The following is a 12,639-nucleotide window of genomic DNA, read 5'->3' on the forward strand; positions in this document are numbered from 1 at the left end:
CACTCACACAAACTCCTTTCTCTCTCACATACACACACTCAAAAATGTATCCAGTAGAGTAAAATATTCACATTAATACTGGAAGCGATGGAGAAGAACCCTGGTCGACATCCCATCTGTTCCCTTGAATTAAATTTAGAATTCATATGTAATATAGACATTTCTGTCTGAATATCATAAAGCCCTGACACATTCAGGGTTTCATTAAAAAGCTCTGAGATGTGACTTGAATAACAATCTGTCTTAGCTAATTAGTATTTTCAGTTTAGCATATTCACTTTCAAACGTATTGCTGTTTGCACATGGTAATTTAGGTAAACAGAGCCCATCCACAGCTGCATCAATTAACACTGCTAATCAAAACTGAATTCAGGTAATTAGGCACATTTATGCAAAAAATGTGTAATTTGTGGGGAAAGCTAGATTCTTCAGTAATATTTCAATAAGTAGGAGTCTCTTTTTGCAAATAAGGCAAGAATATAGTGGTAAATCAGCTCTAACTTATACATGATACATAGTCAGTCACAAATATCTAAATTAAATCTCACTAATTGGTCTGTATTTTCAGAAATTTGACAATATTTTTTTCACATAAATGCTTTCCTCAGTGTTTCTACACGAAAGAGTGGATTTGTTTCTGACAGAAGTTTTAATGATTTTAAAAGTTAATGTTTTCTCAAGCGGTTTTTGAACTGTTGAACGTGAAGGTCTGAGTTGTTCTCATTTTCAGACAGGAATATTTTAATGGGAAAGCCCTCAACTCAATTAAAATTTAAATTTCTTCAAAGTAGGTGCATTTTGGTTTACTTTAAAGAAAAGCTAGAAATTTCTACCACTATCCATTTCAAGAACGTAAAGTGGTAAATACCTCAAAATATCCTGCCTTGACCTACAAAGTTTCACATCCTTTCCTTCCCTTCCCCTCACTTAATCCAAAATTTGAAACCCTCCAAAAACTACAAAAAAAAAAACCCAAACCCAAGCAGTGTAAGAAACTGCATATTCATAAGAGAGTTTTAATTTCTATTGAAATGGAATGAAGAAAGTGAAACATTATACTCCAAGATTTTTCATATGCAAGCTATTCAAGTCATTCACATTCAATTCTCTGTTATGCACACTTTCAGAAAGCTACACAGGTCTGATGAACAAGGAATGCAATTATCAACTTGCAGCTAATTTTCCATGATGAAAAGAAATACCTAGGCAATTGCTGATTTTTAACAGAAGCCTAAAATTAATCTACAGTTTTTGTATCTTCTCCCTGATTTGAGGCTAACTCTGGGGGAAAACATGCAATACATTTTGTGCAGATTTGCAACAGAGAATATATAGCTTCTGCTAAATACATCATTGTGAAGAAAAAGAATTCTTTACAACTTTAAGGTCTAAGCCTAAGTAGCTACTGAAACTGCAGTGTGTTTTCCAGTTATATGTAATGCAATGCACATCTCACTACTCAGAAACTTTTCTCAATATAGAAAATTGCAGTTTGTTCCATTATAAAAAATTTTTTTTGATGCTTCAGTTAAAATGGCTTTAAACCTCCAATTTTCATTTAGCTATTGGCTGAGTAACATATTGAAAGAATATTGAAATGAGATGGAAGAGGAAAAATGAAGCCTGTGGCAGGAGTAAAATTTTGAGGTGTTTTCTTCTCAAGTAATCATAATGACTACTGCTAACGTTAGAAATGCTGAACAAGATAATTTCTAAATAATTATCTTACAAACATAAAAACATATGTAGTTCCCTATGCCATTCGCACTGGGAGCAACAGTGGGGGCAAACAAGGTTTTAACTGCACCTTTTTTCGGGTTTTTTTCAAGAGAGAAAGTCACCTACATGACATATCACATGCTAAGCACCTCACTGATCTCTCTCACGTGACTTGTTAACCTTGACATACAGTGAAGATCATCAAAACCATCTTACGTGACCTTTGTCAGTCTTATGTCTTTGAAAGAGCCTGCTTGATAAATGCTTTTTCAAAGGAGCAAAGCCAAAGGCACAGTGACTAACGGTGTTTGCTTTAGGTGTCCTAGTCTGCAGGAAGTGAGGACAGTGACACCATCCTTGTTGAGGGAGGAGGTCCCTCCTCCACCAGCCACATTGTTAGCACTTTTTCTTGCCTAAAGTAATCAGGTATAGTAGTCCAACAAACTTCTCAGAAATACTTTACTACACTGGCCTGCCTATTCAGCCTGAGTGCCTCAGAAAATATAAGTAGACACAGTTAGGAGAATCTCTTCACTGAACACATACGTATTTAGCATATATTATTACCTCATCATGAATTTCCCTGATGCACCTTCCATTTGAAAATTTTACATCATGCTAGAGCATCATTATTTCATGTGATATGGAGGGGGCTTTTCCACAGAGGTTTAATAAATTTATGGCAGTATTAGCTGATAACAGACAAGGAAAAAATGCCTATCTCAAAAGAGAAAATGCTATATATGAAAGTTGGCTGGTAAATAGGTGTTTCTTACAGATGTAGCTCCATTTTTTTCTGTCCTGCATTGCTCTACTGTAAAATATGGAAAATAATAGAGGCATCTTTCTACCAAAAATAATTTTAAAATTGGATTTTACATTCCAATTACTGTTAATTAAAATACTATGGATATGTATGACTACAAAGAATCTATAAATGCTGTTTTCCTCAATTTAAAGAAAAGTTTCATCCTCTTAAAAGCACTTAAGGGCATTCCAGAATTATAGGCAAAACAATAAATATTTGAAGTTATTTATTTTTTTCACAGAGCATGCAACTCATTACTCATAAGAACTGTCAAAATGCTTTACGTTCCAGGTATTCATATGGTTAATTCAAGAAGATGCAAAAATTTTTAGTTTGAGAAAAGCAAAAGCAAGAGCCAAAAGCCAACAATTAGTACTCTACACTTTACATGAGGAAAAAAAGCTCAATAATTTGCAAATGTTGAAGGAAGTGCTAGTTCCATAATTAAAAATCAGCCAGAGATCCTTTTGGCAAATGGATCTCTTTGTTAAACATCCCACTAATCCAAGCCTGAAGGTATAATTCAGTACCCTGGAGGATCCCCTCTATACTTCTGCCAGCTGTTCCATTTAGGTCACTCCACCACAAGTTCAGCTTTTATCTATTCCTCACTTTCTTTGCTGGGTCCCAGAAGCAGCAACCCATCTCTCTGAAGGCTGTTTAAAGTGTAAATGAAAAGACGAGACAGAAGTGAGCTGCTACCTCAGGGTCCTTAATTTCTGAACTGCAATTCCTTGGACTTCCCTACCTTGACAGATGCAATATGAAATCTTCCTTGATGAAAAGTGAGGAGATAAACTGAATATGGAATGCAGATGGCACATTCATTATCATTTTAATGCTTTTCAGATGCATGAAAGAATAGGAAATTTTACTAGGCAGAAAGTCCACTCAAGACCAAACAGTTGTAGAAGCCCTTCTGCCCTTCAGCCCAATTCCCAGCACTACTGCTGTTGGCACACAAGCAAAAGCCTTCAAAGAGCTATTTTATCTCTTCTCAGGTGGTCAGGGAGAGGTGGATTCAAGCATAGGAAATGAAAGAAAAAAAAAAGGCAAAGAAAAAAAGAAAATCCATCATTGTCTGATCCAGTACAGTGTATGCCAAAGACCATGAAGATTCCTGGGTGCAGACCTGACTCTCTTGCCTCCCTATTCTGGACCAGAAGGTGAAGGAAGGAGACAGTAATCCCTGAAGGACTTGTTCATGCAAGTTAAACCAACCCAAAATAACAAAACGACTTCTAATTTACCATTATTTTGGTGCTTTTAAGAAAAATATAATTTCCTAACAAAAGCAACAAAAATATGTGAACTGGATCCATCAATAACTTCTGTAGTCAGTGTAAATTTAAGCCCTCAGAGAGTCATTATAGTCTTCAAGAAGGACTTTTTGACAGTATGCTGCTTTATAACAACACCCTGATCTCTTACTCAGCGGAAGTTAAGTGTACTTCATTATAAAACAAATCACTGCTCTGACATTCATTTTTCTGCTAAATAAAAATAAAGAGTCAGGCCGATACTCTGGGAGGAATTCCTAAGTGTTTAACTTTTAATGAAAGATTTATAAAAAATTCAGCAAGCATATTACTGAGGTCTTTCCAATTCAATATTAAGTAATAAAGTTTGCACACCCAGATACGAACTGTAACGTGAAACAGTATAAGATCTATTGGAAATTAACTTTCTAGACTTTTTTTTAAATGCTGTTCAGTAGCATAGCCACAGCAACTCCGACAACCATCTGCAAGACTTTACACATGCAAAGTAATCCCACAGGCTTTAGACAACTACTAAGATCATGCCCTGATCCTACCCATCCAGCACGACGTACTGGCTACAGCCTAAGAAGCCGCTTGATCGCCTTTGCAGGAAGGATGGGAATCACATCCCTGAAGCAGCGCAGCAATTCACACACCTGCACTCAGCCTGTGCTGGAGGAAGCGCTCCGTCAGTCAAAGTACAGTTCTGCAAGCTCGTACAGCTGACGTTTAAGGATAGGGGAGAAGGAAAAAGCAACTCAAAGAACATGGATGCAACTTAATTTCTAATTCTGCTATGGCTCGCACAGGTGAGCAACGCATCTCCGACGGGTCGTCCTGTGAGGCTGGGCAGGGACCCTCACCTGTGTCACGCTGCCCCTGCACGCGTCACCTGGCCCGGGGTCTCCGCTCGCAGATCAGGCACATCCACAGCGACTTGCACCGCTTACCTCGCTGTTGCTTCCACGCTCTCCTGCCGGCATTCCTGCACGCCAAGGTTCATTGCAGGCAGCTGCTCCCAAGTTCGGCATCCCCGTGGCACGGCTGCTCCGGCGGGAGCCGGCAGAGCAAAGGCAGGTTGCCACTGGCCAGTTCCACCACAGCCCGGCCGCGCGCTGTCTGCAATCACATCTCACTGAGTGCAAAACGAAAATTAAAACGTTTTTTTTCTCTTACACTTAGAACAGTATGCTATATCATTCGTGTTTGCATTTAAATTGGACAGAATAATTTACTACTGGCTTTTAATTTCAGAAGGGTTAATCACCTCAGCAAAGGTCAATCAAACTTTAATCTCCAATAAAATTGCAGTAGCTTCAGTCACCTGCAGGACATTTATTATATTCCTATTTCCATGCAAAAGGATGCATCACTAATCTTCTAATTCTTTACATTAGCACATTTGCCATTAACATTTTACTAAAATTATTAATTCCTCCAAAACTATTACAAGGGCTCATTTCTACTCATCTCAGAAGATAATCCTGTTAAAAACCAGCCACATCTACTGTGACATTGCTTTAGTTGTCTGCTCTAATCCTCACAACCATTTGATACTCCAACTGAGTTCTAACAATGCACGAAGTCTCAATTACAGAAAATATTACAGGCTTTCGTTTAGAACAACAATATACTGTTTTAGTAACTTAATCTTCCCTATTGTCTGCAATCACAATACTAATCTATTTTGTCACTGCTCACAGCATTTTCTATTCAAAACAAAATATAGATTTTTAATTTTGTTTAGCAGCTCTTGAAAAGCAATAGATTTACAAGGATAACTTAAAATCCATTACGGAGGATAGGAATAATAATGATGATAAGAATATGTTTCTGGCCTGCAGAGAAGTATTTCCTCACAAAACAGAAGTCTCTTTTGGGGTATAACCCATTAAAAAACAAAGAAATAATAAAAAAGAGTAGCTTGTTCTTTAAATTTGATCTACCAGTTAAGAACAATATATCTGCTATTAAATTGACTGAGAACTGCGAAGTCTCCCTGAAAAATTCACATCAGCATTAGTTTAAACTACCATTGCAATAATATCAGCTCAAAATGAGAAAATTGTTTAACTCGAAACAGAAAATTATCCAATATAAAAGAGCACATCCCTTCAAAAATGTTGGTTTTAGATAAACATCTGCTATGCTAGCTACTAAACAATACATTCCTTAAAAAGTCTACTGTAATAATTCCATCTGAATGCTCAGAACTAGTTTACCTGTAAAGACACAGAGAAAAGCAACAGAAAACTCAGGGAGAGCTCGTTACAGACCGAAACAAAACGCAAACAATTCATTTACCAAATTTTAGAAGCTGATACCAAAAAGTCAGAATTTTTTGGGCAGAAAAATACTAATACCACCAAAATAAATGGGTCTCCCTTATCCTCCTACCATGGTCATATTAGCTCCTGCGAGAAAGAAATCTTGTGTCTATTTAAAATGGATTTTTTAGCCATAATAACATTTTGACATACCGTAATGTAAACAAACTGTTCTTTCCCATCCCAATATTTCCTTCTCTGTCTCTCTGTCTCTCTCTGTCTCTCTCTGTCTCCGTCTCTCTCCTCTTTTTGTTTTAATATATGGCACACAGACAGACACACGCCCCCGTCACTGTCAATATGCACACTCATTAGCAATATGTCAGGCTGGCATTTTCAACACACTCCAGAGCATAACTGAACTACCACACAGTGCACACACACACACACACACACACACATTAAAATACAATTGCAGAGAAAAAGAGCTCAGTGGAACAATGTTTAACTTGGAAAACTAGGTAAACATACAAAAGAAGTGAGATTCTCAGGCAGTATTTTACAAAGGGGCTGTGAATTCCCAGCTAACATCGTCAATGCTCCTCTCTTTTCACACAAACAGACACAAATACACATATACAAAAGGGAGCATTTTTGCAAGGCAGTCTAATGCTCAATTACGGATGCAAGAACACAGGTTTTCCCCTGGTTTATCCTTCTAACTTTTTAATGCCTTTAAGTTTCATTGTAACTTGAAGTAATGCATGAAAATAAATGCTGAAAAGCATAAACCCAAGCTGAACGACAAGTTCCTAGAACATAGACTGTCAACAGCATTTCTCAGCTTCCAGCTGAGAAAATTAGCTACAAAACAACTGCATCCGCATTTTTTGCAAAAAGCATCCGGCAAGACACCGAAGACCACTTAGAAAGGGTGAGTATCACTGAACTACAGTGTTGATTATTCACCTCTTGACGCATTGATAAAACGTATTCTAGACTGCTATTGCAACTGCTTTAAAATACGACAGAATAGCTTCACATGGGACCCTGAAATGAAAGGCATCCTCAAAGAACCATGCACTTTATTTTTCAAAAGAACGAACAGTGGAGAAATGTATAGGGAAAGAAACATACCTTCAGTTATCCCAGCGAACGACTTTCAGCACATCTACATAGTCCTGCGGCTCCACCAGTGCAAAAGTCAACACTGCTGTGCTTGTGATCTCTGTGACAATGGCATCACACTGCCGGCAATTTTTTCGATTAAACTTCTCAGACATGGTAGCAACTTTGTTAATTATGATATTAGCCAGCTGGCGGGTACAATCAATCATCCACTGTAAGAAAGCCAGACAAAGAGACATCTAATCATTGCAACCAGAGCAGATAAATTTTGTTCCTTTCTTATACGTGTCACAGATTCTATCCCTCCTGACCCTCTACACAGCCATCGACTGTCAAATTTAGATTCAGCAAGCTCCCAGCTTTTCTTTATCCCTGCCTTAGATCTGAAACTCCTGGTTATCAGGAAGACAAGCGTCACCAGCTGTCTCAGAACAGGAAGGCAATCAGGTGAATAGTACTTATTATCTCTCATTGCCTTCTGAGGAGCAACAAGATTGATTTTGGATCAACAACACATCAAGATCTCAGGCACAGCTACTACAGTGTCAAGTCTAGAATGCAGTGCATACATAAAGCTGACCTCAGCCTTTATTAATACTGCATACCAAAAGTTTGAGGGCTACTCTTTTTTTAGTTTTGTTTTGTGGTTCTTTGGTTTTGGGGTTTTTTTTTTATTATTTTTTCCCCTAAGAAAACTCTTAAAATTTTTTTTTCTCCAAAGCTGCATTGGATATTCTCTTATTCCAGGCCTCCATCCCCCCACCTCAGAAAACCCAGGCAAGCAGACCGCACCGTTACTCCAGGGACTCTGTTTCACAGTTGGATAGTCTTAATTGGGCCCACAGAAGCAGTTAGCTACCATTAAAGGCTTCTCTGTATACATCTTCCCCTCAACTAGTCTGATCGTACATAAAACCCCACAAGTGAAGCCTATGCTCTGGGAAGGTTAAACACGCAAGTATGTTATAAACCCAGAATATAAAAGCATGCTAACAGAATCTGAGCTGTTGCTGAATTTCAGCATTGGTCTAGAAACAGGAATATATTTGGGCTTTTCATTTAGAGCAGCATTAAACAACCATGCACTCATACTGTAAAACGTTTTTTTACACACCAAATGCGCTGCCAAGTAGTGGAAGGTGGTTCATATGAAGTAGAAACAAAGGTTACAATAGAACAAAAGCTATCAGAATTATGCATTCTGGTACAAAAAGCCCCACCAACTAACTTCATACATTTTGAAATGCCTGCCGACAGTTCCATTTAACTAAATAGCGTATAATAATCAATGAATACAAATTTATAGCGATGTGAAAAACTTTTCAGCATCAATTTTGGATTCTTGGTACATTGGCTGCCCTGGCACTTGGACCAAAGATTCCTTTTCCAAAACTATTTATTTTCAGAAAGGTGATCTTGTGTTTACTTCACCTTAAGTGAAAGCTAGTTTCCATTTAAAGTGGTATCCAGAAAGACCATCTCAATCATGAAGAAGATTTTGTGGACTTTATGGCATACAATTACCTCTTTTTTAATAAATTCACTAAAAACAATACATTTTTTCTTGAAAGTTTTCACATGCAGTTCAGCTGAAATTTTCAGCTTTCTTGACATGCAAATAGAAAATATCAACAGTTAGAAAACAGCAGCTAGCGGGAGCAACAATTACATCCTGACCTTGCTCCATTGAAATTAAAGTGTTGCAGAACCTTCTATAACTTTCAGAAGTCAAATTTTTGTCCTGTGTGACTTCCTCATTTGGAAAATTTAGGAGGCTGAATACAGGAATAGTAATAGTGTTCATAATTCATTATTAAACACAGTTAATTGCTTTCTGATATTTGTTTGAAAGGATGAAGACAAGAAAATGAATTACATTCTCAAATGTCATGTCCTTGTTTCATTCATTTTGGATGACTGCAGTATTCAACCAGCTTCTCAGGCAGATATTGAAGGCTGCATCAGTTCTGCTTTGCATTCTATATCCAAATTGCTAACAAATTGAGATCTAGCTCAAGTACCTCCACAACACATTGTCACCAATGCAATGGCAGACACTGTTAGAAACTCCTGACTAATTCACTTAAAATATCTACCACCAAGAGGATTTTAGTCAGAAGGAAGACCTTAATGAATTATTTGTCTCATTTTTAATACTTTACTCAAACCAGATCTTGCTTTATTTAGGCAACAGCTAAATATGAAGAAATAGTCTTGGTTTTAGCACAGAGGTTTAAGGCAAGAGGTAATAACTGAGCATAGCAAATGAATGAGGGACTTAAGCACACAAAAACAGGAGGCTGCCGTAACTATCTATTCATTTTCCTGGAAGGTTAACCAAAAGCATCAGATACATAAGCCTATCCCTAGCAGTACCTCCAGTCAGATTCCAGCATAGACCTGACTAGGCTTCTAAGCTGTCAGAACAGATCCAAGCTGGCAAAACTGGAAAACAAACAGGATGGTGTCTGACAGATACAGATTGACCTGACCAATTATTTTAAAGATGCAGGAATGAAGGATCAGACTCGGGACCCCAGAAGAACAAGCTTTTGTCCATTTTCAACAATTACATCTGGTTTTCCTCTTATTCACACTTTTTTCCTTTTCATTACTTCAAGGTTTACTATGGGAAAATATGGAATTAACTCCATGTACCCTCAGCTATAACAAACAAGGCAACTGGGCTTGTCACTATGCTCTCCTCTGTCATCACTAGGATAGACAGCATGACAGGAATCTGCTGAGAATGAATTATTTTACCTCTTTACATACTTGAATATTGGTGGAACAATTTATACACGGGATGGATGTACTAGCTCTCTCTATTAGCTCTCGTGTAGATTGCAAAACTGGTCTGAATTCAGTTTTAACCCTGCTTGAAGGAGGAGGCTGGACTAGTTGACCTCTGGATGTCTCTTCCAAATTGAATTATTCTATTTATCTATGAACTGTCTAAAGCAAAACCAACACAAATAGTAAAAATTATGAGATTATCCAAATTAAAGGAATTAGAGATGTAATTTTCACAGGAGGGCAGGGCACCTCCTCTGAGTACTTTGGCCCTCAATTTCTTAAGCCATTTGAAAAATCAGCCATATTTGGTTGGGGGGTTGTTTCCCCCATCCATTGAGACAAAAATATTAGAATTACCAAATCCTCCATACAATAAGAATTTCAGAGAAAAGGAAACATATCAAGGGGAATACACAGAGGAAGTGAACAAAGACCTCCATGAAAGCAACTAGACAACATACTTGATATAGGAGGAGTAAACTCAGGGTCAGGTAAAAGAAAAATTTCATTAGAATAGAGGGTTAGAATAAAGGATAGAATAAAGGATAGGCGATGCTTAACTAAAAGTACATTCAGTTTGAAAAAAGAAAACGCAAGCCATGGCCATAATAATGGTGGTACCTCTCAAAAGAGAGGTTTATTTTAGTAAAGACAGGATTACTCCAGGATTTCCACAGTATTTGCTACATTCTTACATTTGGCGGGGGGGGACGATGACCCAAAACACCAAAAGAAAAAAAAAAAAAAAAACTCAAATCCCCAAGATCTAGTGTAGCAAAAATATAGTAAAGAGTAGGAGCCATTATCTAAAGAAAAAAAAAACATAATAAGACAACTTATTTGTAAGCTTAACTTTAAAAATGTCCATCTAATAAACCATCCACTGTACTCTCATAAATCCTGTAAATCTTCCAAGTGCCTCATTACAAAAAATTAAGTAAAATTAAGAAATAATACATGTAAATTATACATTTAAAATAATGAACAATGTAATGAAAGGAGCACTCTTCACATTGCAATCCAGTGGGCTTTTAAATTAACTTTTAATGCTCAGCGGCTGCCAATTAACAAGGAGCCTACATGTTTGATTCTGCTAGAAACCACAAACTAGGAGAAGGAAAAGTGTAACACAAGGGCACAAAGCCAGTGCAGGAGGGTACACTAACACCAGTGCAGAGCTTTAAGGGAACACATGTAGCAGAGCCTGGGTCCAAGGACCAAAACTTGTCTGCAGTGAAGTTCTTCCTGAAAAAAGAGCTTTTAAGGCTTTGGTGACACACCCCCTCACACACTGATTCCCCCCTCAATCCAAGAAAAACAGACACAACTACAGACAGAGACCTTAAGGTATGGTTTCTCATTTTGGCATGTCATATGCACCTGAAAGAGCCAAGGATATTTTTTCTTTTTAATTTTGTTTTCAGCAGCTTGCCTGCAGTTTAAACTGCACATATATTCCACTGAAATTAATGAAATAATAAAGTTTCACAGTGCAGAACAATGTCTGCAAAGGTCACACGGAGCTTCTCGAGGGGGAAGCGCCATGAGGCAGATGTGAAGAGGCCACATGTTGTGTCAATCCTTAGCACAGAATGAGCAGAGGTGAAATATTAATGCATTGCAAGGAAAACAATCTTGCCTATATTCTAGGAACTGAAAAAGAAAGAAAAAGGGGGAAAAGAACATTTCTCCACCTGCAGTGTGATGAACAGGTCCAGTTTTATCCCACTTTATTATTGTCAGGACACACAAACTAAAGGACTTTTGTTCTGTCCTGCTGTGGCCGGATGCCCACAAGACTGAAAGGGGCAAATGTTTTTTCCTTGCCACTCTGTTTCACCAGTTTTGTTCCTGCACCAGTAGTCTGACATACCTCTTCTTAAACTGACCATTAAGAATATAGACACTACATATATATGCTCCAGCATCCTGACTTTGACAACGTCCAGTAGCAGGTGTCCAGGAAAAAATGTAAGGGCAAGCAAGGAGTGATTTTCACTCCTGATGTCTGCTCCCAGCTTTTACCCACTCATGGCATGGAAGCTAACTTATCACAAAGCCAGGATGGCTTAATGCAACACATTTGACAAGAATTTCCATTCTGCTACCTATATAACAGAATGACCCAAAAAATCAGTAATTGACAATATATCTGTAAAACAGAAATGCTTGTTGGAATAGGAAAGACTGGGCTGAAATCCACAAAAAATTAATCTGTCCTAAACAATTTGTTTGCCTAATTTTTAAAAAAGACAAGCTGTTCATTAACATTCAGACTAAAAATTCCAGATTTGAAATGGGGTTGGGGGTTGTATCATTCTGTAAAGATGAGGCAATAAGGAAACTTGGATTGTCTTAATGGAATGACAGCATCTAAAAGCCCTTTCCCAGAGAGCCTCTTGCTGGGTCAAGTGAGACATCTGAGCACCACAACTCCAGGAGCTCGTAATACTTCTTCCCTAAAGGCAGTGTTTGCACTGTTTTACAGGAAACTCATTCCCAATGTTGTGGTTAAAAAGCCTTTTCTACAGCCTGAAGGCATCTCCTATGCAAAAGTTCTCACCTGCAGTAAACTGGAGCTGGGATTGCAGACACCCACATAGAACAAAATAACAAGTGAATTAAAGAAATGCTTGTTCTGGAGACAACAAACACAAAA

The 12,639-nt window shown here is 37.8% G+C and overlaps 1 long non-coding RNA gene across 1 annotated transcript in view; it reads right to left on the minus strand.

The window, feature by feature from the left end:
* Positions 1-12,639, minus strand: part of LOC132327498 (uncharacterized) — a 71,535-nt gene that overhangs the window by 17,868 nt on the left and 41,028 nt on the right. The window contains exons 3-4 of the long non-coding RNA XR_009486537.1: positions 7,194-7,396; positions 4,740-4,924 (exon numbers count right to left, since the gene is read on the minus strand). This is a non-coding gene — a long non-coding RNA (uncharacterized LOC132327498). The remainder of the gene's footprint in view (positions 1-4,739; positions 4,925-7,193; positions 7,397-12,639) is intronic.

Source organism: Haemorhous mexicanus, chromosome 5, assembly GCF_027477595.1.
Source record: "Haemorhous mexicanus isolate bHaeMex1 chromosome 5, bHaeMex1.pri, whole genome shotgun sequence".
Taxonomy (NCBI): Eukaryota; Metazoa; Chordata; class Aves; order Passeriformes; family Fringillidae; genus Haemorhous; species Haemorhous mexicanus.